Genomic DNA, 25,652 nt, shown 5'->3' on the forward strand with positions numbered 1-25,652 from the left:
TGGTCTTCTCAATTTCATACCTTCCTGACCCTTATCTGCACCCAGGAACTAGGCAATTAGTTGAAAATCTACTGAAGACAATCCAATGACCAAGCTGCCCAAAAGTCAATTCATCAAATTTTTCAAATTTATCACACATGCAGTTTGACACCAAAATCCAATTCGATAAAATTACCAATTCACCAAAAATATGTTTCAATAATTTATAAAATTTATAGAAATTATGTTACACGGAAAAATGTAATAGCTTTGTGAATTCTCTCCGTTTTTAAGTTTCAATTCATTTCAGTTTGACTTAGTTTACTTTTAGTTTTACCAAAGTCTTTTCATTAGATCTGTTGTGTACCAAATTTCATTTGAAGTCTATTGAATGTCACTTTTGTGTGGTTCTCATATCAGACACTTAGGATTCAGATACCTAAAACAAATAGAAAATACTCATTTGAGCAAGCTGATAAACAAAAATAGCACTTTCTAACTCATTTCGTGAGGCCAGTATTATTCCTGATTCTAAAACCAAGAAAAGACCTCACAAGAAAAGAAAAAAAAAAAACCACAAACCAATATCCTTTAAGAATTTAGATGCAAAATTCCTCAACAAAATACTAGCAAACTATATCTAACAACATAAGAAAAGAACTATACATTATTACCAAGTGGTGTTTATCCCAGGAACATAAGGTTGGTTGGTCTTTCTAAAAGCAAGTAATGTAATACAACATATCATCTCAATAGAATGAAAAAAAAAAACACAAAGTTACCTCAGTAGACACACAAAATGCATTAGACAAAATCTAACATATTTTCATCATAAAAACATTCAATAAACTAGGAATAAAGGGAATGTTCTCAACATAATAAAGAACATGTATGAAAAACTCAAAGCTTACATCATACTTAGTATTAAAAGACTGGATGTGGGGTGCCTGGGTGGCCCAGTCAGCCGGGCATCTGACTCTTGGTTTTGGCTCAGGTCATGATCTCAGGGTTGCAAAATGGAGCCCCAAGTCAGGTTCTGCACTCAGCATGGAGTCTGCTTGGGTTTCTTCCTCTCCCTCTTCATTTGCCCCTCCCATTCATCCTCTCTCTTTCTCAAATAAATACATCTTTAAAAAAATAAAATAAGATATTGGATGCTTTGTCTCTAAAAACAGGAACAGGACAAGAATGTCTATCCTTACTACTTCTATTCAACATTGCATTGTAATTAGGCAAGGAAAAGAAAAAAAGGCATTGTATTGGAAAGGAAGAAGTAGGAAAACTATCTGCAGTAACATGATCTAATACATAGAAATTCTCAAGGAATCCACCCCCACCCCAAAAAAAACTGAAACTAATAAATATGAATTCAGCAAGGTTACCAAGATACAAGATTGGTATACAAAGATTAATTGTATGCAAAAATCAATTATATTTCTACACACTATCAAGGAAAATCTAAATAAGAAAACAGGGGCACCTGAGTGGTTGAGCATCTGCCTTTGGCTCAGGTTGTGATCCTAGGATCCTAGGATCAAGTCCCACATCAGGCTCCCTATAGGGAGCCTGCTTCTCCCTCTACCTGTCTCTGCCTCTGTCTCAGAGTCTTCCATGAATAAATGGATATGGTCTCATCCATTCGGGGAATATAAAAAATAGTGAAAGGGAATAAAGGGGAAAGGAGAAAAAATAAGTGGGAAATATCAGAAAGGGAGACAGAACATGAGAGACTCCTAACTCTGGGAAACGAACTAGGGGTGGTAGAAAGGGAGGTGGGCGGGGGGTGGGGGTGACTGGGTGACGGGCACTGAGGGGGGTACTTGATGGGATGAGCACTGGGTGTTATTCTATGTGTTGGCAAATTGAACACCAATAAAAACTAAATTTATAAAAAAAAAAAAGAGAAACTATTCCAGCTAACTATAATCTGCTTATAAATAGAAAACTATTCCCCAAAGTGTAAAATGTAGTAACTATAGTTAACTGCCTAATAAATGCTTATGGAATTGTTTTTGTAAAACATTAATTAATTAATTATTTAATTAAAAATTAAAAAAAAGAAATTTAGAAAACAATTTTGTTTATAACATTGAAAAGAAAAAAAATGCTTAGAAATAGGTTTAACCAAAGAAGTGTAAGACTTATATATTGAAAACTACAAAACATGGAGAGAAATATCAAATGCCTAAATAAATGTAAAGATATCACATATTCATGGATATGAATATGAATACTTAATATTGTTAAGATGGAAATATTCCTCAAACTGATTTAAGGAACTCAGAATAGCCAAAATCATTTTGAAAAAGAAGAATAAAGCTGGAGGACTTTACTTCCTGATTTTAAAAATTCTACAGTGTAACCAAGTCTGTGTGGTACTGGCATAAGAATATAGTTCAATGGAATAGAACTGAGAGGCCAGAAATAAACCTACACTTAGTGTCAATTTATTTTTTGACAAGGATGGCAAGAAAATTAAATGAGGAAAGATAAGTCTTTTCAACAAACGATGCTAAGACTAAATATTTATGTGTAAAAGAATAAAGTTGGACCCCTATTTCATGCTATATATGAAAACTAACTCAAACAGATTGTAGACCTAAATATAAGAGCTAAAACTAAAAAACTATCAGAAGAAAACATAGCAGGAAATTTGTCCTTGGATTAGACAATGGTTTCTTAGATATGATGCCAAAGGCATTAAACACCAAAAGGAAAATTAAACATCATCAAAATGTAAAATTGTCATGGTCCAAAGCACACCATTAAGTAAATGAAAAGACAATCTACAGAATGGGAGAAAATCATATATCTGATAAGGAACTTTTACCCAGAATATATCAATAATTCTCACCAACTCAAAAATAAAAAGACAACCCAATTTTAAAATGGAGAAAATATGTGAACAGATATACCAAAGAAGGTACATAGACGCTTTCTCATTTGGAGAAAACCTGGAATCCCACCAGGTTCTCACTACAAAGATCAGAGAAAATTTCCTCCTGCTTCCAGCAGGAGAGCAGAAAACAACCAATCTGCGTGATGCTCAGAGCTATCTGTCTGTTCTCCTTAGCAAGTCTTGCTCTCCAGGGAAACTATTTTCCTAGAGCCTAACTAACTTGGGTTTACCAAAACCTAACTGATGTGGAGGAAGGGAAATAACCAACTTCAGCTATTTCTAGCCTTCCTGTCTTAAGCCTAAAGTGGGAAGTGGGAAGTGGGGAAGAAAAGTTCAGAAGCACTTGTGAAAGTCACAGCCCAAGGACACAACTCACTAAAAAGACTATGGAGTAGTTCTTCTTCCCTCATACCTTATCATCACATCAATAGGGCTCTTCTACAATAACAGGAATCAGAGCTAAAAGAACTGCAAGCCTCAGGCCCTATTTAAGGAGTTTGTAGAGAAACCCAAAGACAACAGGGAAGACAAAAACAAGAATACTAGAGGAAGTTCTAACCTCCAATACCACAGCTGCAGTATACTGTAAATACTGCCTAACTCCTAAGCCAAATAAACATAGGGACGCCTGGGTGGCTCAGCGGTTAAGCGCCTGCCTTCGGCCCAGGGCATGATCCTGGAGACCCTGCATGAAGCCTGCTTCTCTCTCTGCCTCTCTGTGTGTCTCTCATGAATAAATAAATAAAATCTTTAAAAAAAAATAAAATTTTGCACGGAAGACCTATCTACCTCAGTTCCTTCTACATCATGTCCAGTTTCAGCAAAAAATTACAAGACATGATAAAAGGCAACAAAGTTTGAAAAGACAAAGCAAGCATCACACTCAATATGGGACAAATTTTGGAATTATGGGACTGGAAATTTTAAATAAATGGCTTATGTGCTAAGGGTGCTAATGGAAAAAGAGTGCAGCATGCAAGAAGAGATGGATGATGTAAGCAGAAAGAAGGAAACTCTGAGAAAGAATTGAAAGGAAATGCTAGAAATTTAAAACATCATAATGAGGGGCACCTGGGTGGCTCAGCCAGTTAAGCATCTGCCTTTGGCTCAGGTCATGATCTCAGGGTACTGGGATGGAGCCCCAAACCTCCAGGCTCCCTGCTCAGTGGAGAGCCTGCTGCTCCCTCTCTTTCTGCCCCTCTCTGCTTCCTCTCTCTCTGTACCTCCCCTGATTATTTGCTTTCTCACACACATTCTCTCTCTCTCTCTCTCTCTCTCTCTCTCTCTCAAGTAAATAAATAAAATCTTTTTTAAAAAATAAAACATCTTGGAATGCCTGGGTGGCTCAGTGGTTGAACGTCTGCCTTTGGATCAGGGCGTGATCCCAGGGTCCTGGGATCGAGTCCCGCATCAAGCTCCCCATGAGGAGCCTGCTTCTTCCTCTGCCTTTGTCTCTACCTCTCTCTGTGTGTCTCTCATGAATAAAATATTTAAAAATAAATAAATAAATAAGGGGTAGCCCCGGTGGCACAGTAGTTTGGCGCCTCCGGCAGCCTGGGGTGTGATCCTGGAGACCCGGGATCGAGTCCCACATGTGGCTCCTATATGGAGCCTGCTTCTCCCTCTGCCTGTGTCTCTGCCTCTCTCTCTGTGTCTCTATGAATAAATAAAATCTTAAAAATAAATAAATATAAATAAATAAATAAATAAATAAAACATCATAATGGAAATGAAGAATGCCTTTGATGGGCTTATATAGACTAGACAGAGCCAAGGGAAGAATCATTGAGCTTGAATATATGTTTAATACAAACTTCCCAAACTAAAAAGCAATGAGAAAAAAGTGTGGGGGTAAAAAGAATAGAATATTCAATAACCATGGGACAGGGATGCCTGAGTGGCTCAGTGGTTGAGCATCTGCCTTCGGTTTGGGTGGTGATCCTGGGGTCCTAGGATCAAGTCCCACATCAGGCTCCCTGCAGGGAGCCTGCCTCTCCCTCTGCCTCTTTCTCTGTGTCTCTCATGAATAAATAAATAAAATCTTTAAAAAAAAGATGCTGAATCATTAGTCATTAGAGAAGTGCAAATCAAAACCACAATGAGATACCACTTCATGCCCACTAGGATGATTATAATAAAAAAGATGAACAATAGTAAGTGTTGGAGAGGTTGTAGGGAAATTGGAACCCTCATACATTCCTAGTGGGAATGTAAAGTGGTGCAGCTGCTGTAGAAAAGTTTGACATTTCCTCAAATACTTCCTCAAAATGTTAACCATTAGTTTACAATATGAGCCATGCCAGCAATTCATTCCTAGGTATATACCCAAGGGAACTGAAAAGCTACATACACACCAAAACTTGTATATACATGTTCATACCATTATTCCTAATAGCCAAAAGTGGAAAAAAAAATCCATATGTCTATCAACTGATGAGTGGATAAACAAAATATGATATACCCACACAATGGAATATTATTCAGTCATTAAAAGGAATGAAGTACCGATACATGCTAAAATATAGATGAATGTTGAAAACACGCTTAATGAAAGAAGTCAGACACAAAAGACTACATATTGCATAGTTCCATTTATATGAAATATCCAGAATAGGCAAATCCACAGATACAGAAAATAAATTATTGGTTGCTTGGGGTTGAGGGGAGGAAAGAATGGGGAGTAACTCCTAGTGAATATGGGGTTTCATTTGGGGCAATGAAAATACTCTAGAACCTATGGTGATAAATATACTCTGTGAATTACTAAATTCACTGTGAATATACTAAACAATTCTGTGAATATGCTAAAAACCACTGTGAATTGTACACTTTCAAAGATGAACTTAATGTCATATAAGTTGTACTGCAATAAAATTACTTAAACATAGGGGCGCCTGAGTGGCTTAGCGGTTGACCATCTGCCCTCAGCTCAGGGCATGATCCTGTGGTCCCATGATCGAGTCCCACACGGGGCTCCCTGCATGGAGCCTGCTTCTCCTTCTGCCTCTGCCTCTGTCTCTGCCTCTGTGTGTGTGTGTGTGTGTGTGTGTGTTTGTGTGTCTCATGTATAAATAAATAAAATCTTTAAAAAATTACTTAACATATGTAATTACTTAACGTAAAAATTACTTTAAAAATCAAAGTAAAAACTATTTAGAGGTAATAACAACTCTATATTCAAGGATAAAGATAAGCAGAGATCTTTCTAAAGCATAGTCCTCCTATTGTGATATGAATGAAACTGGGAGAAATTCTACAAACGTTTCTTAGATATCACTATTGCAGCATGAGATTCATTTATCAACGGTCATCATGATATCTTAATATAATTATCTTGAACTAATGAATTTATAATAGAATTTATGTAATTAATTTTGTCACTTATTATAGTAACTATTAATACCATCTACCAACTAGTATGAAAATACAGTATAGTCCTACTTCAGCCCATATCTGTATATCTACTAAAATTGCAATGAACAAAAAAAAGTTTTTAAAAAGGCAAATCATGGAGTTGAAAATATTTTAGAAGGTAGAACCCATCCACTATGACTGTTTATAAATTTTTTTACATTTGAGTCATTGCATAACACTTGCAGAGCAAAATACACAAGAAGTTCTCATTCCCAAAAGTCACAGATTTGAAGTAAGGAAAAAGTTAGAATACACTGAACTTTGGCCAGCCATGCCAAAATGACTTCAGTGAAACAGCTGCAAATAAATTAAAACTAAAACTAAGCTGAACTTCAAATGAGTCAACGGACACATTGTAGAAATCTTCAAAAGCAATTAAAATCTGCGCAACCATGCAAATTGTTGTAAGCTCTACATATAATTAAAAGAAATAAAATTTTGTTAAATTGACAAAATTGGTAAATTTAGGCAGATTGATCACCGGGAATTGAAATTCAGAGAATTGAATCTTTACTTCCCATTCCAGAGGACAGGAGACCACACGGAATCCCTACACCTGTGTTCTAGATCCCATTCCCTTTCTGTTTCCCCTGGCTCTTCCTCTGTGGAGGGAATCGGGAGTTTCCTTTTTCTCTTTCCTAGAGTCTCTATGGGGAGCTGAAGTCCTTCAGAGCCTGGAAAATATACTTGGTCTTGGAAGATCCCAACTCAGACCATCCTGGACTCTGGCCAGTTTTTAATACTGCTGCTCAGTTTCTCCAGGGCTGGGCTGTACTGAAAAGCTCAGATGATTGCAGCTTCTCATGAGCATTTGAACAGGGAGCTAAGGCTTGGAGCAGTCTGAAACCAACACTGATGCTACCCCATGCTTCTTCTGGCACTAAAAAGAAACAAATGAATAACAGAGCCAGCAAGAATTGTCAGCCTTCCATTCTGTCATTAAGAATCATCATTCACAAGGCAGGCCTTCTGGGTCATCTTCCCTTTCTCACTGGGTCATCCCCACACTGATCTGTCCTTCCTTGCTACTAGTTAGCTTTTCCTTCCACTGTTTCCCTGCCATTTAACCCTTCCCATGGTGGACCAACATCCCAAGGTTTTCTGTTCTGAAACCTCCATTTCATGATGACAACCTCCTAAATTCTCAGCCCCTGTATATATCTCTGAGCCTCCACTTCCTGTGCAAGAGGCTGGCTTTGTTTAAGCACTTCTTCACTTCTGCACAACCTTCCACATGTCTGGAGAAAAGAGGGAAGGAGTCTCCAGCCTCAGGGCTCTCCTAAGTCCAAATGCAGACAACCACGTCTCCATTCATGCACCAGCCTTTGAGAATCATACCATCTTGTCATACAAGACTACATTCCTCAGTGTTGTCACAAAATGACCTCCCCTCTTCTTCAGCAAGGACTGTATGTAGTGGCTGTGCCTGCATCCTCTACCCTCTCACTAGCATCCTCAACTCCTTTGTCCTTTAGGCCTGTAAGGTCACCAGCCCCTTCACAGTGCTTCCACTCTTTTAATACTCTCCTGAAGGTCTCTAACATATTGCCTCTCTCATGCCCCAGCTCCCCTCCAGAAAGAATGAGATCATTTGGTGGTCTCAAATTCCCACCCTGTCAACCCTCTTCCCCACTGCCATAATTCTGTCACATATGCACATTCTGCATCCTCCCTATCTTGCCTTCCTGTTTCTTCTGTTAAAGATCAATTGCTGCTTGTACTCATGGTTATTTCTTCAGTCCCTTCTCTCTCTTGGGGGCCCGCTCCACCAGCCAATGCCTCCTCATTAGCTCCTCACCTACAGTATCAAACATGGTCCTGGTGCTTTCTTCTAAGTAACTGTCCCTTAGTCCTTCCCTTCCCTCACTCTTCCTCCCAGTCTCCTGTTATCTGCCCCCTCTCCTTACTGTACTCACGGAGTGGTGGGTCCCTGATTCTGCTACCTCAGTAACATCCTTTCTTAATTGTGGAAGAGCAGTTCCCATCATGTCAGGCATACGCTTAACAAATACAGATTGAACATCACCTATGTGCAGGCATAGCATGCATTGCTACAATGGTGAACATACCAGATCGACTATTTGGTGGAGTCTTTAGACATTCAATCAAGTATTCAAACACCAGAAACTTGCAACTGTGATAACCACTGCCAAGGAGGAGTACCAAGCACCATGGGAATCCATCATATGGACTGATCTAGTCAGGGAAGAAGTCTGTGACTAAGTGATGCTTCAGATGAGATCTGAAAGTTAAATGAGAGGTCACTTAACCAAGGAAAGAACCAAAGCATGCCCTGGGCAAATGGACAAGTTTGTGCCAAAGCATTTTAAACAATCAGTCTAAATGGGAACTGCAATACTCTTAAGTGTTCTTGCCTCTGTTCCCAATATTGATCTAGATGGGCATGTGAATCAGCCCAGGCCATCTCAAGTCTTTTTTCAGGATTTCTGAAATTTTTTTGTGTGTTTAAGAAGGCCTACCTATTTTTTGGACTAATCATACATATAACACTAATTTTAAAATTGGTTTAAGGGGTTCCTTGGGTGGCTCAATGGTTTAGCACCTGCCTTCAGCCAGGGCATGATCCTGGGGTCCCGGGATCAAGTCCCACATCAGGCTCCCTGCATGGAGCCTGCTTCTCCCTCTGCCTGTGTCTCTGCCTCTCTCTCTCTCTCTCTTTCTGTCTCTCATGAATAAATAAATAAAATCTTTTTTAAAAATTGGTTTAAAACATCAGGAAGTAAAAGGAATCTTCCAAACATAGTAATTACTACCTATTGTAACATATATCAGACATTCCCCTCCTCCAGGAGGTGGAGCTTAATTTCCTCCTCCCTGACAACGGGACTTAGAAATTCACTTTCAGGGGTGCCTGGGTGGCACAGTTGGTTAAGTGTCCAACTTTTGTTTTCGGCTCAAGTCATGATCTCAGGGTCATGGGACTGAGCCCCACATCCAGCTCCTGCATCAAGCCCCACGTGGGGTTGCAAACTCAGCATGGAATCTGCTAAAGATTCTCTTTCCCTCTCCTTCTGCCCCTCCCCACCCCCGGCTTGCACTCATGCTCCCTCTCTCTTTCTCTCTGAAATAAATAAATTAATCGTTTTTAAAAAAGAAAAAGAGGGGCACCTCGGTGACTCAGTGGTTGAGCCTTTGGCTCTGGTCATACTCCTGGGGGTCCTGGGATTGAGTCCCACATCAGGCTCACTGCAGGGACACTGCTTCTCCCTCTGCCTATGTCTCTGTCTCTCTGTGTGTGTCTCTCATGAATAAATAAAACTTTAAAAAAATGTAAAAAAAGAAAAATAAACTCACTTTCAAGGAACAGAATATGGAAAGAGAAAAAAAAAAAAGTAGAAAGACCTGGGCAGACACAATCTTAGCCCAGTGATCGAAGTTAACATCATCTGTAATAATTCATGTTGTTATGTACTCCCTAATATAATGGAATGAGCAGGGCACTTCACCTCCATGGTACCCTTTTCCAGTTTAATCACAAGGAAAGCATAAGAGAAACCCAAACTGAGGCATGTTCTTCAAAATGCCTGGTCAGTACTCTTCAAAACTGTCAAAGTCATGAAAACAAAACAAAACAAAAACAAAGACAGAAAAACTGTCTTTGACCAGAGTAAACTAAACATGAAGATTAAATGTAATGTGGTATCCTGAATTGAATCTTGGGATAGAAGAACATTTGTGAAAAAAACTGGCAAAATCAGAATAAAGTCTGGAGTTCAGTGAAAAGTGATGTACCAATGCTAACCTCTTATTTTTGACAAATGTATCATAATTATATAAGATGTTATCACTAGAGGAAACTGGATGAAGGGTATATGGAAACTCTCAATATTATCTTTGCAACTTTTCTATAAATCTAAAATCAGGGACGTCTGGGTGGCTTAGTGGTTGACCGTGTGCCTTTGGCTCAGGGCGTGATTCTGGAGTCCTGGGATCGGGTCCCACATCAGGCTTCCGGCATGGAGCCTGCCTCTCCCTCTGCCTCTGTCTCTGCCTCTCTTTCTGTGTCTCTCATGAACGAATAAATAAAATCTTTAAAAAAATAAATCTATAATTACTCCAAAATTTAAAAAAAATTAAATCAGTAGGCAAAAATGAAGCAAAATAAAATAAAATGAAAAACAGAAACTAGAGACACAGAGAAACTCTTGATGGTATTTGAGTTCCCAATTCCATTTGTCAGTCGTCTCCCAGGTTTGGTATCCTGGGCCAAAAAAATCTACCCTTCTTTCCTCAGTGAATTCAACTGGGTTTCTTTCACACGCCATTACGTTTTCGCTCTCCCACTATCTTTACAGTTTTACCTCCACTCTCTCCTCCTCTCTCTGTGGCCTGGTTTCTTCCTCCTCTTCTCTCTGTCTTTCTTTCCTCTTAGCAAATTTCATTTATACAATACAGTATCATCAACTATAGTCACCAAGTTGTACATTAGATCCTCAGACCTATTCATCTTCTAACTGAAAGTTTGCACCCTTTGACCAATCTCTCCTCATTTCTCCCATCCCCACCCCCTGGTAACCATCATCCTACAAGTTTCTATGAGCTTTTTTTTTTCTTTTCTTTTCTTTTTTAAAGATTCCACAGTGCGGTATTGGTCGTTCTCTGTCAGGCCTATTTCTCTTAGAATTATGCCCTCCAGTTTCAGCTATATTGTCATTATTGGCAGGATTCCCTTCATTTTTAAAGCTAAATAACATTTTTTTGTCTTTTTTAAATTTTTATTTATTTATGATAGTCACACAGAGAGAGAGAGAGAGAGAGGCAGAGACACAGGCAGAGGGAGAAGCAGGCTCCATGCACCGGGAGCCCGACATGGGACTCGATCCCGGGTCTCCAGGATCGCGCCCCGGGCCAAAGGCAGGCGCCAAACCGCTGCGCCACCCAGGGATCCCTAAATAACATTTTATCTACCTATACCACATTTTCTTTTTCCATTCATCTGTTGACAGACACTTAGATTGTTTCTGTGTCTTTGCTTTTGTCAATATTGCTGCAGTGAACATGGGATGCAGACATTTCTTTGAAATAATAATTTCATTTCCTTCAGAAGTGGAACTGCTGGATAATGTGACAGTTGTATTTTTTATTTCTTGAGGAACCTCCATACGTTTTCCATAGTGGCCATACTAGTTTACATTCCCACCAACCGCACACAGGATTCGTTGTTTCTCTACATCCTCACCAGCATTTGTTATCTCTTTTTTCTTTTGTTTTTTGATAATACACATCCTAACAGGTGTGAGGTGATATTTCACTGTGATTTTGATTTGTGTTTCTCTGATGATTAGTGACGTTGAGCATCTTTTGATTCTGGAGTCCTGGGATCCAGACGTCCTGGGACGTTGAGCATGACCTCGTGGTATGTCTTCTTTGGAAAAATATCTATTAAGGTCCTTTGCCCATTTTTAAATTAGGTTATAGGTTTTTTGCTTTTAAGTTGTATGAGTTTCTTGTATGTTTTGGATATCAACCCATTACCAGATAAGTGTTTTGCAAATATTTTTTTCCCATTCCATAGGCTGCCTTTTCATTTTGTTGATGGTTCCCCTTGCTGTTTGTTTTTGCTTTTGTTGCCTGGGCTTTTGGTGTCAAATCCAGAAGATCATTGCTGAGACCAAAGTCAAGGAGCTTACTCTCTGTGTTGAAGTTCTTCTAGGAATTTAAGGTTTTCAGGTCTTTCATTCAAGTCTGTAGCTCATTTTGAGTTGATTTCTGTGTAGAGTGTAAGATAGTGGTCCAGTTTCATTCTCTTGCATGTGGACATCCAGTTTCCCCACTACCATTTATTAAAGACACTATCATTCCTTTGTATATATGTTCTTGGCACCTTTGTTGAAAATTAATTGACAATATATGCATGGGTTTATTTCTGGGCTCTTTATTCTGTCCACTGATCTATCTGTCTGTTCATGTCAATACCTTACTGTTTTTATTACTAAGCTTTGTAGTATAGTTTGATATCAGGAAGTGTTGTGCCTCCAGATTTGTTCTACACCTCTTCTCTTTTGATCACTGAGATCATCAGCTATGTCCTAATTCCAAAAATCTAGTGGAAACCTGTCATACCACATCTTATTGTGGTATTTTTACTCTGCTGACAATTCTTGTTCTTATAATTACTTCCTTCCGGGGATCCCTGGGTGGCTCAGCGGTTTAGCGCCTGTCTTTGGCCCAGGGCGCGATCCTGGAGTCCCGGGATCGAGTCCCACATCAGGCTCCCTGCATGGAGCCGGCTTCTCCCTCCTCTTGTGTCTCTGCCTCTCTCTCTGTCTATGTCTATCATAAATAAACAAATCTTTAAAAAAATAATAATTACTTCCTTCCTTGACTTATATGATAATACATTAGACAATGTTCTCTTGGTTCAATCCTTACCTTGTCAGTTGCTTCTTCCCAATCTCTCTTGTGAATCTTCTTCTGTCACTCACCCCTTGACAGACCCGCTTCTCACTACATGTTCTCCATAGGTAACCACATCCATTCTCATGGCTCCACACAACATCCTTCCTTAGTCTGGTGGCTCTGAAATATTTATCCTCAGCTCAACAGTCTTTTCTCAGTTCCAAATTTTATATTCATCCACCTACTAGACATCTTCATTTGGCTATTTCACATCTATCTTAAACGCATCATTTCCAAAACCAAATTCATTATTTTATCTCTCTCCTCACAAACCTGCTCTTCCTTTGTTTCCCCAACTGTATGAATAACATCACTACTATATGACCCAAGAACATGGAAAGCATCTTAGAATCCTCCTATGTCACTACTCCTTCTAGTCAGTCTGTAATCTCTCTCACATCTTACTCCTCTTTTCTAATCCTATTACCACTTAGGTTAGATTCTCTCATTACAGTGTAAGCTGGGCAATTGAAGCTAACTTCTATTTGGTCTCCTTTGATCCTCAATATTACAGCCTTAATGATGTTGATGTCACATAACCTGACCATTTCATTTTCTGTATGAAATAAAGCTTTCCATGGCTTCTCAGAGCCTGGACTCTTTGTACAATGTATCATACCCTCCATGATTCGGCCCCATTTACTTTTCCTGGTTTCTCCTTTCACACTAGCCCATATGCCCTATACTCCAGCTAACTCTATCTACCCAGGACCACCACCACTACCACCTATATACCAACCTCCATGACCAAAACTATTTTATTTCATGTTGTTGTGATTTTTTAATGCGGTGCTGCTGTTTATTCTTCCTGTAAGTCTTTTCTCCAGCCTCTTCGTATGCTATGCTTCTTCTCATCCTACAAGATCCAGTTCCAGTGCCATCTCTGTGACACCACTGGCTGACATCCCAACCCTGGGCTGGATGAGGAATCCCCTCTATGTCCATAATCCCATACTTTCCTCTGTCATTATACTCCCCAGTGCCAATTTGCAGATCTGTCTTCACAGCTTACTTTTTAGTCATATCTTAACTATGTATCTGAAGTATAAAACTGGCATATAGTGGGCATTTGCATATGTCTTCAGTAGATAAAGGAAGCAAGAAAATACATTTAGGTTCTCCCATTTGAAAAACTCTGGCCTCCTAAAATACCTGTCTACCCTCCCCCTGCTATGGCTCTCTCTCCTTACATATAGTTAAGTCTCTTTAAAGAGCAGCCTGAAGAAAAAAAAAAAATAAGAGCAGCCTGCACTCTAAGTCTTCAGTCCTTCAGCCCTTGCTCATTCTTTTACTGAGTGCTGACTAGTTTCCATCCCTACCACTCCACCTACTCCATTGTCCCCAAAGTCACCAGCAGCCTACCTCTGGCCAAGCCCAGTAGATACTTGCCAGTCCTTACCCCTCTGGCCTCCTCTGTGTCAATCAACCTTTATGACCACTCCTTGCTTTGTGACTTCTTTCTTGGTTTTTCCCTTGGCTTCAGTGGTTCCACTTGCCTACCTTTCTTCCTCTTCCTTTCTGGCCACTCCTCACTTTTCTTTAAAGGCTGTTCCTCCTCTTTCCAACCATGAAGTGTTGGAGCTTCTCAGGATCTGTCCTAAACACCCCTCCCTTCCCAATGTACATGCTGCCCCTGAGCAATCATATGCACTCCCTTACATTCTCTTACCATTTGTCACATTTACCATATAAGGCAACCCAAACCTAAAGTGATACCTCATTTTCCCAATGAGAAAATCCAAAAAGTTTTTGACTGACCTGAAAACTTATACCTTCAGGGATAGGTTTGAAATAGTCAGAAGTCTATTTCTATTAATTTACTACACATATATTCATATATTTAAATTCATTATCATATAAAATAAATATTGATTTATAAATTTGCTTTATTCCATTCTCATAATTCAGTAAACAATTTTATGCATTAACATGCATCAGTGTCTTTTAATCTTAACATGCGTCTCCAAAACAGTGTCACTTTTAGCCACCTTACCTATTTTTCCAGAATGGATAACCTCCTCTCCAATCCAAGTGAAGAGTTTGGGATAGGACACAGCACAATTTGAATCCACATATGATTCAGTCACTGGAAACTTTATCCCAAGTCACAAGGGCCATTTGGTTTTTGGCCTGCATCCTGCAAGAGTATGCTCATGACCTCAAAAAATCACTTAATGTATTATTGCCTTTTAAAAATAATTTTATTTTATTCTTTTAATGATTTTATTTAGGAATTTGAGATAGAGAAAGCCAGAGAAGAGACAGGACAAGTGAGCGGGCAGAGGGAGAGGGAGAGGGAGCAGCAGGCTCCCCATCACTGAGCAGGGAGCCTAATCCGGGGCTCAGTCCCAAGACCCTGGGATCATGACCTGAGCAGAAGGTAAATGCTTAACCAACTGAGCCACCCAGGTACCCCTTAAAATGGTGTCATACTAAAGGATAACATTCATACAGCATAGCATTCATACAGACATAAGTGTTTGACTCAATAAATTGTCATAAAGTGAAACACTCATATAACATCACTAGGGTCAGGAAATAGAACACTTCCAGCACCCTAGAAGCCCCTCCCAAGTACACTGTATTACTTTTTAAAGCAATCTTTAAAAAGCATATTTAGAGACATCCAGCACATGCAGTTATGAGGTCATACTACCAGGAATAGTTACCAAAGCTGTGTTAAATTTCTTTGACAATGGATTCTGTGGCAAGTAACCTACACAAGCATCCAAGATAGCATTGTTGAGGACATTGCAGATTAATCGATCTTGCCCAAAAAAGTAAAGATAGCACTTACTGAGCACTACCTCTGTGCCGGGTACACAGTACTTTATATATATATATATATATATATATATATATATATATATATATATATTAAATAATTTAATCCTTTAACCCCACTTTATAGATGAGAAAACTGAGGCAGAGACAAGAAATTTTTCAAAAGCCACAAAGCTTGTAAATGGCAGAGTCTGGACCCCAAACCAGGCAGTCTGGCTCCAGAGTCCACAAGCTTAGTCACCATACCATACTGCCCTATCCAGTGGTTTGTTGTTCAAAATAAATGAGAGCAAACCCTGTAATATGAGAAACTTTGTAAGGACTCAAATATAAGGTTACTCCCTCTTTCCTGAGGGAAGATTTTGGAAAAACAAAAAAGCAAAACCTCACCCTATATTCAAGCTTATACGGTATTTGCAGATGACTCCCAAATATTTATACCCATCCCAGACCACTCTTCTAAGCTACAAACCTACCTACCCAACAGGCACTTCAAAGTCAGCAGCCCAAGTCAAAAGTCATCATCTTTCTACATAACCTCCCTGCAAGCTACTCCTGCTCCTTTTGTCTAATGCAGTGAAAGTCAGTACCATCCACTCACCTACCCACGTCGGAAACCTGGATGTTTCCAAGGACTCCAGCCTCTTTCACTCCTTCCTTTCAAAAATCACACCCCCTTCTGCTTTAACTGAACCTTTGTCTTCTTTTCCCAGAAGTTCCTGATTTCCTGATTTCTTCGTACCGTTTATACACCTCTCAAATTCAGAATACCTTTGGGCTCACGACCTACTTACAGTCATAAGGGAGGACAGAAGGGGGGGGGAGGGCCAAAACCTTTCCAGTTCCTGGAAACTCCCCAGCTCTGATTTCAGATCTTCCCATTTTGTCTCCCTTGTTGACCCGCAAGCCCCTTCCCCACTCCCTGCCCAGCTTCCATCTCATTTTTCCTTGTCTGGGGACTATACCCTGAGTTAGACCACCAGCCGCAAACTCTTCCTTTCAGTACCTGCCTTCCACTCTCTAGCCTCAAACTCAGGATGAAAGAAGGATGAGAGGGAAAGAGCCGAGGCACGAAGACGGGGACAGGGATAGAGCATGAGATCAGCAGAAGTAACTAGGAGGGGATGGGGGGATTAAGACGGAAGGAGAGGCTGGGGAAGAAGAGGCCAGAGAAAGGACGGACGACAGGGGGAATGGGGAGCAGGTGGGGGGAAAGGGAGAAGAGGAGGAGACGGGGAGAAAGGAAAGGAGATGAGAAGGGGACAGGGGGGCGGGGAAGGAAGCCGGTGGAAGAGAAGGGCTGGGGAAGGAAGGAGATGGAGACTTTGATAGACAGGAGGCTGGGGGGGGACCGACGGCAGGGGATGGGAATGGGGGTGGAGAGAGGGGTGAGAAGAAGAGGATGGGGGGAAAGGGAGAAGAGACGGAGGGCGGAGGGGGGAGGGAGGGGGAGGGGGGCTGAGCGAGGGAGCAGGACGGTGAGGGAGCGGAGCGGACGACGGCGGGTAGGGGCTGGGAAGGAAAATGGAAGGAGGGGACTACGCAGAGGATGTCGAGGCCGGGATGGGAGGAGGGGGCCGGGCGAAGTGACCCGGAGAAGGCTCGAGAACCGGGACGCGAGGACCGCGCGGCGCTGGGGCCGGATCCGGAGCGGCGGACCCGGGCCGGGAAGTCGAGGGGCGGAGGGAGGCCGGGCGGGCGCTGGGGCGGGGGCGGCGCGGGGCGCGGGGCGCGGAGCGCGGGCGGGGGCGGGGGCGGGGGCTCCGCGGGCGGGGGCGGGGGCGGGGGCTCGGGTTACCGCGCGGAGGGCGGGGGAGGGGAGGGGACGGGAGGGGACGGGAGGGGAGGGGAGGGGAGGGGAGGGGAGGGGGCGCGGGGCCGCGGCGGCGACTCTCGCATCCTCCGCGGGGCGGCTGTGGAGGAGGCGGCGCCCCGGCGGCGGCGGCGGCGGCGGCGGCGGCGGCGGCGGGGGAAGGACGGACCGACGGCCCGGGGCGCACGGACCGACGGCCGCTGCCCGGAGCTGATCGCGGGCCCGGAGGCGGCGGCGGCGGACGATGCGCGGCCCCAGGCCCCGCGCGGGCGGGCGCTGCCCGGGGGGCTGACCGCGGCCGACGGCGCCCCAGGACCGGGCGAGGGAGCCTGCGCCGCGCGGAGGTCAGTGCCCGCGCCCGCCCGGCCCGTCCGGCCGCGCCCGCCCGGCCCGTGGCCTCTCCGGGGCGGCGGCGGCGGCGCTGGAGCCGGGGGCTTTGTTCTGAGCCGGAGACAATGGGGGAGGGGGGGCCTGGGCCTGCGGGACGAGGCGAGCGTGAGCGCGAGCGTGGGGGCTGGGCCGGGGGGTCTTTGTGTGCGTGTGTCATCGAGGCGGGCGCCGGCGGCGCGCGAGTGGGGCGGGGGCGGGGGCGGGCGGGGGCGGGCGGGGTGTGCGGGGTGTGCGGGGTGTGCGGGCGGGGTGTGCGGGGTGTGCGGGCGGGGGTGTGCGGGGTGTGCGGGCGGGGTGTGCGGGGTGTGCGGGGTGTGCGGGGTGTGCGGGCGCCCCTCGGGGGCCGCTGCGTGTCAGCGCGGGGCCGTGTCCGCGGCGGCTGTCCGGTGGTGGGTGCATGTGCGTGTCATTCCGCGGGTGTGTGGGCCGGGAGGAGCGTGTGTCATGGTGAGCACGTCCCAGCCTGGGTGTGTGTGTGTGTGTGCTGCCTGCCTCCGTGGGAGCCATGTGTCAGAAGGTGGAGGATGGGTGTGTGACAGAGATGAAGGGAGACAGAGACAAAGAAACTAAGGAGGAGAAGCAAAGAGAAACAGAGGAGGTACAGGCAAAGCCTGCCGTGGAGGTGGGTCACCCAGGCTGGTGCTCTGAGTGGGTGTCCACCATGCGCAGCTCACAGTCTTGTTCAGGGGACAGAGGGAGGTCACCACAGGCCTGGTCCCACGTGGAGGGGGTGGGGACCGGGAGCTCTAGCAGCACAATGAACTCAGTGTGGCGTGGGTTGGGACAGCAGCCATGGGGTCAGAGGCCAGAAAAATATTGTTACTTATGTCAGCTCCTCAAATACTCACAGGGGACACAGTCATAGCCCCACTCAACCCACAAGGGACACAGTCCTAGGCAACACACATCCACAAGAGATGCCATCACACACCCCCAGGAAGCACTGTCAGAGCTAACAACATACACCTACAGATGATGCTCTCAGGAAAACACACGCTCACGGCAGAATTGGTGCAGCCAACACATTCCCACAGGATCACTGTCAGAGACACTATTACTGCCAGCACCTCCCTGGAGACACTGGCACAGCAATGCACATCCGGTGGATACACCTTCCCAGCCAACCCGTCACCTAGATTATACTTCACCAAAGCTGCCTGTATACAGCAGGTGCCCCAGAGACCTGACACTAACAGGAGGCTGGGCTGCAATCACCCTTACCACACACTCGCTTGTACAACCCATAGGAGACACACTCTCAGGTGACATGAATGCACCAGGAGCGAGCTGCAATTCCTGGACAAGTTCCCATTAACTTATGATGCTCACACCATTAGTCCTTCGCATCCACAGACTTCCCAGGTTTAACCTCTTATTCCCTGAAACCTGGAGACCTGATCAGTCTTCCCCTCACCCTCTAAGCTGCCATGATTCTAAGTGTCCTAATATCCCAGCCTCACCATTTCTTGAGCTCCTTAACTCTTGTTATCTTCTTCTCTCCCAGACCACTCTGTAGAGCTGGTCCATCTTTAAAATTGTAAACTCCTCCATTCCACTCTCTGCCCATAGCTTCCTATGTCCTTCCAGCTCTCAGATAGATGCCCTCACTCATACTTATACTTATCCTTCAGCCTCACAATGGCCTCTTGCCCTTGACGTCTTTGCTTTCTCCTGATCTTCCCCTTTCTGGCTTTGCGCTTTCCTTCCAGTTTACACACCCAGGAGTATCCCTTCAGACGCTCCTTGGCCATTCTGTCCCATTGTCGTTGAGCCCATCCATCCCATAAAGTCTCATCCCAAATTCTCAACCACACCAGGTGATACTAATATAAATTCCACCCTCAACTGGCTCTCCATAAATAAATAGGTGACAAGTTTTCTGTTTTCTTCGTACCCCTTAACCTCACATCCCTCACTCTATTGTTTACAGCAGACTAATTAGTCCACTGGTTCATTCATTCAGCAAACCCATATTAAGTACTTCCCCTGTGCCAGGCAGTGTGGGTGCTGGCATTACAAGGGTGAATGCTCTTTGCCCTTATGGAGCTTACAGGCGATCAAGTGAGTGCTGTAACATGGCAGCACACAACAAGGACAACTAAGCCAATGTAGGAGGGACAGAAGAGGCTTTCTGGAAGTGACATTTAAGTTTAAGCGTAAACTTGATGGATAAGTAAGGAGTCAGCCAAGCAGAGGAGAGGTAGAGATGAGGTGGATTGGGTAGGGAATATTCCAAGCCAAGGGAGCAAGCATGGAAAAGTCACTTGCAACAAGTATTGTATGTCTGAGAGGTAAAGCAACCCAGTGAGCCTGGCACTAGTAGCATGATGTGAGGAGAGGTGAGAAAGTCTAAGAGAAGTAGATAGAGAGTTAGATCATGCAGTTCTTGTCGGTCATAGGAAAAAGACTGTCTGACCCCAAAATAATGGAGAATCGCCCAATCATTTGATACGATCCGATTTGGTTTAGAACTACCAGTCTGACCCTGTGGAGACTGAAGGGCAGGATCTGAAAAGGAGGATGGTTGGCTGTTGCAGGAAGCCAGGAAGGGGGAATGCTAACTGAACTGGACTGGTGGCAGCAGAGAAGGAGAAGAAGGTGGTTTCAAGAGTTGTGTAGGCAGCGGAGTCAGCAGGGCTCGGTGGCAGAAGGGGTATGGAGGTTAAAGGAAAGGGAGGCAATCTGGTCTCACTCACTGAGAAAAGTGAGGCCATCCAGTTTGAATTCCCTCAGCTTCCTGCCTTCTCCCTCAAATTTTATCTGCATTCTCCTCAATCTTTTCTCCTTCTCTCCTGTAATTACAAAGAGGTGTCTCTTCTATATAAAACTACTTCATCCATCCCCTCCTGCCTCCATGTTGACCTCACTCAACTAATTATGCTATGTCTTATCCATGTCTCCAGTTTCTCCCTTTATATCTGTTCTTCCTGTGAGCACACACAGAGCCTCCAGTCTCCCTTGCCTTCCTTAACTTGGTAATCCCCTATGTGCTAAGTGCTCATTGGGGATTACCAACCACTTGGTGTGGTTGAGAATTTGTGTTGAGACTTTGTGGGATGGGTGAGCTCAAGGAAAATGGGACAAAGATTGGCTAAGGAGTGTCTGAAAAGTGATCTCTCGCTTTGCTTCATTGTGAAAGGGTCTTCTGCATGGAGCTGTTCTCACTTCCCCTTTACTCCTGTCCTCCCAGGATAATGGCTCTCCTAAGAGCAAGTGACGTCTCACCTGCCAAATCTAGAGGTTCTTTTCACAAGTCCTCAACTGCTTGACCCCTTGGCATGGTCTGACATAGTTGACCATTCTTTTCTCTTTGAGCCATTCTTGTTTTATAGCTCCTTAGCCACCGTTTTATTCTAGCTCTCAAGTGCCAATGACACTGCTAGGTGATGGGGATACTATGAGAGAAGACACTACTCCTACCTTCAGGAAGTTTAAACCTTGGTGGAAAAGACAGGCAGATAAACAGATAATTACAGTAGGATGAGGTCCATGTATCTCTCTCCCAGAGCTCCTCCTCACTGTTCCTTCTCATTCTGCTTTGAAGGCTCCTTTGGGGAGCCCCTATATGTACCAATCCTTACAGTTCTGGCTTGGATCTTCTCATTATCTCACTGTCTACACTCCTCTAGATGATCCATCTCATTAATTCCCAAAGCTATAATTATCACCTATATAGGTTGATGACTCCCAAATATCTACCTCTTCCAGACCTCTCTTCTGACCTCCAGACCTCTATATCTGCTTCCTACCTGATCGTTGCCATATAGCTCACAAGCCCCTAAATGTCCAAATCTGAACTCACTCCTTCCTCCCCCAAATCACCATCTCTACTCATTATCAAGCTACAAATCCAGAAATTAACTGCAGCCAATCCCTTCTCCACATGTCTTTTTTCCCAACCCAGAAAGTTACTGGAACCTGCCGGTCTTACCGCCTTTCCAGCTCTCTCTGGCATCCCATTCCCTTTGCTCCATGGCCTAGCTACTGAACCCACCTCACCATCTTTCCACATAAACTACCGCAAGAGCTTCCTAAATCGTCTCCCTAGACTTCTATTCTTCCCTCTTCCAATCTGTTCTTTTCATTGTAGCAAGAGGGCTCTCTCTCAAGTGCGAGTCCAGCCATGTATTCCCTGCTCAGTATTCTGCAGTGTCTTTCCATTGTCTTGGGTGAACTCTCTACTTTATTGAGGCTTACGAGATCCCTCATGATCTGGCTCCCCCCAGACTCCCCAGCCTCATCTTCATTTCCCTACCTTCCTCACATTGCAAGTTCTAGCCATACTGAATTCCTTGTAGTTCCTCAGAGATACTGGATTCTTCCATGCTTCTGGCCCTTAGCACATTCTGCTTTCTGACCCAAAAGCCCTTCTCTTCCCTCTTCCTCTGGCTAGCCCCTTCCCATCCTCAGATCTAGTCTCAAACCCTGCCTCTCCTGACTCCACCATGCAGACTTGCGATCCTCTTGTCTCCCTGTTATCATTGCCTCTTCCCTGTTCTGTCTCTCTGACTGGGCTGGGGCCTCTTGATGGCAGAGTTGTGTATTATATTCCTAATGTCCCCAGGGGCCCTCCACATTCACATTCATGGCAATAAACAAATGAATGAATAACTGAGGCCTCTCACTGCACATGCCTCACCCTCATTCACTCTTTAGAACACTGACATCTGGTCTCAGCAGCCTACATAGTCGAGACATTTCCACACATACCCACTTATCCCACTGGAGACACTGCCACTCCCCTCTCCCACAAACTATCCTTCCTCACCCTATGCCCTCCTCTCTGCCTTTCACCTGGGCTTCTCTTTTCCTGGCTCTTCTTCCTCTCCCTCTCTGTACTTTATTTCTCTTTTATTCAGTTGGCAAATTATTCAAGGAGCACCAGAAATTCACAGATCCAAATATTTTGGGCTAGGTGCTTACTGAGGTTCCTAGAGGGAGAGGAAAATGAGGAAGCTGTGACCTGCTTAGATCACAAGGCACTATAGTGCCCACCTTCCGCTCTGCTCCACGAGGCCCCCTTCCTTGCCATAGGAAGGCAAGGAAGGTGCCATAGGCTGCTTCTCCCTCCAACACTCCTCACACACACCCACGCTGGGCCCTCCCAAATCATAGCACCCTTGGCCCTGCCCCTCCCCATATTAGATTCCCAGACACTTGTGCCCACTTCCTCTTCCCTATCCAGCCTATCTGGTAACAAAAGCAAGACTGGACTCTCTGATGCCCTGGGACCTGCAAACAAAAGCCCCTCCCAGAGGTATGTGCTGTTGGATCCCATCTTCTTCTTGGTTTCCCGCTGCCTGCCTTTCCTTGGGCTCCAGGGTCCATGTCTCCTGGGTAACCCTCTGACTCCCAGGCATTTCAACTACTGACATTTGGGAGGGGTTACTACTCAGTTCCTGTGTCCTCTGGTGAGAGGGCACCTCCTCCCATCAGTCAATCTGGAACCCCCAAGCTTGAGTCAGGATGCCCCTCTGTGTTCGCTTGGCACACTAGAATGTCCTTGTTTATGTTTCTCTCTCTAAGCTGCTCATAGAAGGAGCTGTTTTCTCTCAGAGCCTAGATAGCACCACTCATTTGGTTGATGGGGAAGGAGGAGGGGAAGGAGGAAAGGAGAAGGATAGAGGCTACCTCTTTGATCTACCCCTCTACATCATTTGCCACCTAGGTGACCTTAGCTTCTCTGAGCTCCCCTTTTCTTGGGTGAAAATGGAGGCAACATTAAGAGAGCTGTTTGAGAATTCAGAAAGAAAACTACTGTTAAGTGTTCAACTGTTAACTTAGTTAATTTTACTCCCGACATCTCTATCCCTCTACTGTGTTCTCCTGCCCCTCAGCCTCCCACTACTCTAAACTTGTGCTTCCCTCTTAATTTCTCTGGGTTGCTGCTATTTTCTCACTTCCTCTGCTTACTCCAGCCTCACCAGCCTCCTCTGCAGCCCAGACTCTGATTGTCAGGGTCAGACCTTCGGAATAGGCCCTTGCTGCCCGTCACTAACATCCCTTGCTCCCTCATCCTTCTGTGCCCTTCCCTGCCTTACTTGTGAACACCACAAAGGCAAGGAGTCCAATCTGTCCAAGTCACTGCTTTATCTCTACTGCTCAGTTTGATGCTTGGCCTCTCTTCAATAGATACTTGTTGAATCAATCAATTAATGAATCACTTCACATGCATGTCCTGAGCTTGCCTCTCCCCATTTTCTCTTTGTCTCCTAGAGACCTTCAAGCATCCTCTGGTCCTCCTCCTGCCTCACCACCTGGCTCCATGCCCACCTGACCTTCCATGCCCACTGCCAGAGTTCCTCTCCTATGGCAGAACTCTTCCTGTTGTCCTTCATCAGAGCATTCGGAGCCTTCCAGCAGGGAAGCAATCCAGGGTAACCAAGCACTAGCTTTGGAGCCGTGTCCCACATCTCTCTGCTACCCGCTGAGCCTCAGTTTCCTCATCTGTGAAATAACACTTACCTGATGGTTTTTCTGTGTGACTGGCATACAGCAGTAGCAGCTGATATTTACTGAGCCCTCACTCTGTGCCAGATGAGTGCTGAGGTTTTGGTAGCATTCTTTCATTTAACTCTCCTGTCAACCATATAAAGTGGGCATTTTAATCCCCACATTACAGAGGAGGAAACTAAGAAAGGCTGAACAACTCACCCAGGGCGACACTGTCAGTGGCAGAGTCAGAATTTGCGCTGAAGTCCGCCTCACAGCGGAGCCCATCTTCTTATCATGCCTGTGCACTTACAAAGCAGGAACTGTGTGCCAGACACTGTTCTAACTGCAAACACAGTGTGGTGAGTACTCTTATTGCCCTTATTTTATAAATGAAGAACTAGAAGCACTGAGAAATTTGAGTGGTTTGCCAAAGGTGACACAGCTAGAAAGTGTGAAGCTGGGCAAAAAAAATTTGGTTGGCCCCTGAGTCCACATCTTCACCACTATCCTATCCTGCCCTACTGTGATATATTGGCTCCCTATTGTAGAAGTGTGGTGTGTATTGATGAATCAATCTATGCTGACGTCTGGTCTATGGTGAGTTGTTTAGTTGATTTATTCTCTATCATTCCCCACTGCAGGAGGCTTGCACCCTTCGGACTCTCCTGAAACTATTCTCCCCAAATCTCCAGTGAACTCCTTACTGCTAAAATCAATGGCCACTTTTCAGCCCTCATCCTATATGAAGTCTCAGCAGTCCTGCACACTATCGATCCCTCCCTTTCAATATTGTTGAAATATTCCCTCCATTAGCTTCTGTGATACTGCCTCCCTTTTTCTCCTCCAAGAAGAAAAGTCTTCTCAGTCTGCCCCCTAATGTGACTCCTCCTTAGGGTACTGCCCCAGACTCTTCTTCCTCTGTACATCCTAGCTGATGGGTCTCTATACCCATGCTTTTCATCACCCCTGGATTTGTCCAAATCCCTATCTCCAACCCAGACCTTTCTCCTAAGCTGCAGACCTGCAAATCCACCTGTGCCTGGGACATCATCATGTGGGGTTCCCGATGGGCACCTGAGAAGTGGCTTCTCTCCTCTGTGGTATCCTAATGGCACCACTGTAGTAACCAGGCCATAACCCTGGAAGTCAGTCTGGGCCCTTCGATTCCCTCACCTTTCCCGAAGCATTAGTGGCCAAGTCTTGTCAGTCTCACCTCTTTTATCTGTGTCTTCTTGGTCCCACTGGTACTGACCTAGGCTGTCACAGACACCTCATACCTGGTTTCCCTCCTCCCGTGGGTTCTCTTCCTCAGGTCTCCATTGTCTTACTAGGATTCCCTCCCTCCAGCTCCCCTGTCATTTCTCCCTTTCTCCATCTCTCCCTTCTCCCTGCATCCCAGGCAGCATGGAGTGCATAGCTTTCAGATCAAACTGGGATTGTGTTAACCCGGGAAAGTTGTTTCCTGCAAAGCCTGTTTCCTCAGTGGAAGGCAGGACACCTTCCTTACAGGGTTGATAT

General features: G+C 44.5%; 1 protein-coding gene and 1 long non-coding RNA gene across 5 annotated transcripts in view; one reads left to right on the forward strand and one right to left on the reverse strand.

The window, feature by feature from the left end:
• Positions 1-259: 259 nt before the first annotated feature.
• LOC121476048 lies at positions 260-17,192 on the reverse strand. Of its 3 annotated transcripts, XR_005983874.1 has the most exons (5): positions 16,098-17,192; positions 14,706-14,849; positions 12,686-12,832; positions 8,362-8,534; positions 5,961-7,172 (listed from the first exon to the last, which is right to left on the reverse strand). It is a non-coding gene; the product is annotated as an uncharacterized LOC121476048 (long non-coding RNA). The 3 variants fall into 3 exon arrangements; XR_005983873.1 differs by lacking the exons at positions 5,961-7,172; positions 16,098-17,192 and adding an exon at positions 260-418 and having other exon boundaries at positions 14,706-14,969; XR_005983872.1 differs by lacking the exon at positions 16,098-17,192 and having other exon boundaries at positions 14,706-14,969.
• A 193-nt stretch (positions 17,193-17,385) lies between these two features.
• DCHS1 (dachsous cadherin-related 1) overlaps positions 17,386-25,652 on the forward strand; it is a 35,521-nt gene continuing 27,254 nt past the window's right edge. The window contains exons 1-2 of one of the 2 annotated variants that reach the window (XM_041729771.1): positions 17,386-17,653; positions 23,916-24,493. The gene's annotated coding sequence lies outside the window, so the exon portion shown is untranslated. The remainder of the gene's footprint in view (positions 17,654-23,915; positions 24,494-25,652) is intronic. The other variant, XM_041729770.1, reaches the window with a different exon arrangement.

Source organism: Vulpes lagopus, chromosome 15, assembly GCF_018345385.1.
Source record: "Vulpes lagopus strain Blue_001 chromosome 15, ASM1834538v1, whole genome shotgun sequence".
Lineage (NCBI taxonomy): Eukaryota > Metazoa > Chordata > Mammalia > Carnivora > Canidae > Vulpes > Vulpes lagopus.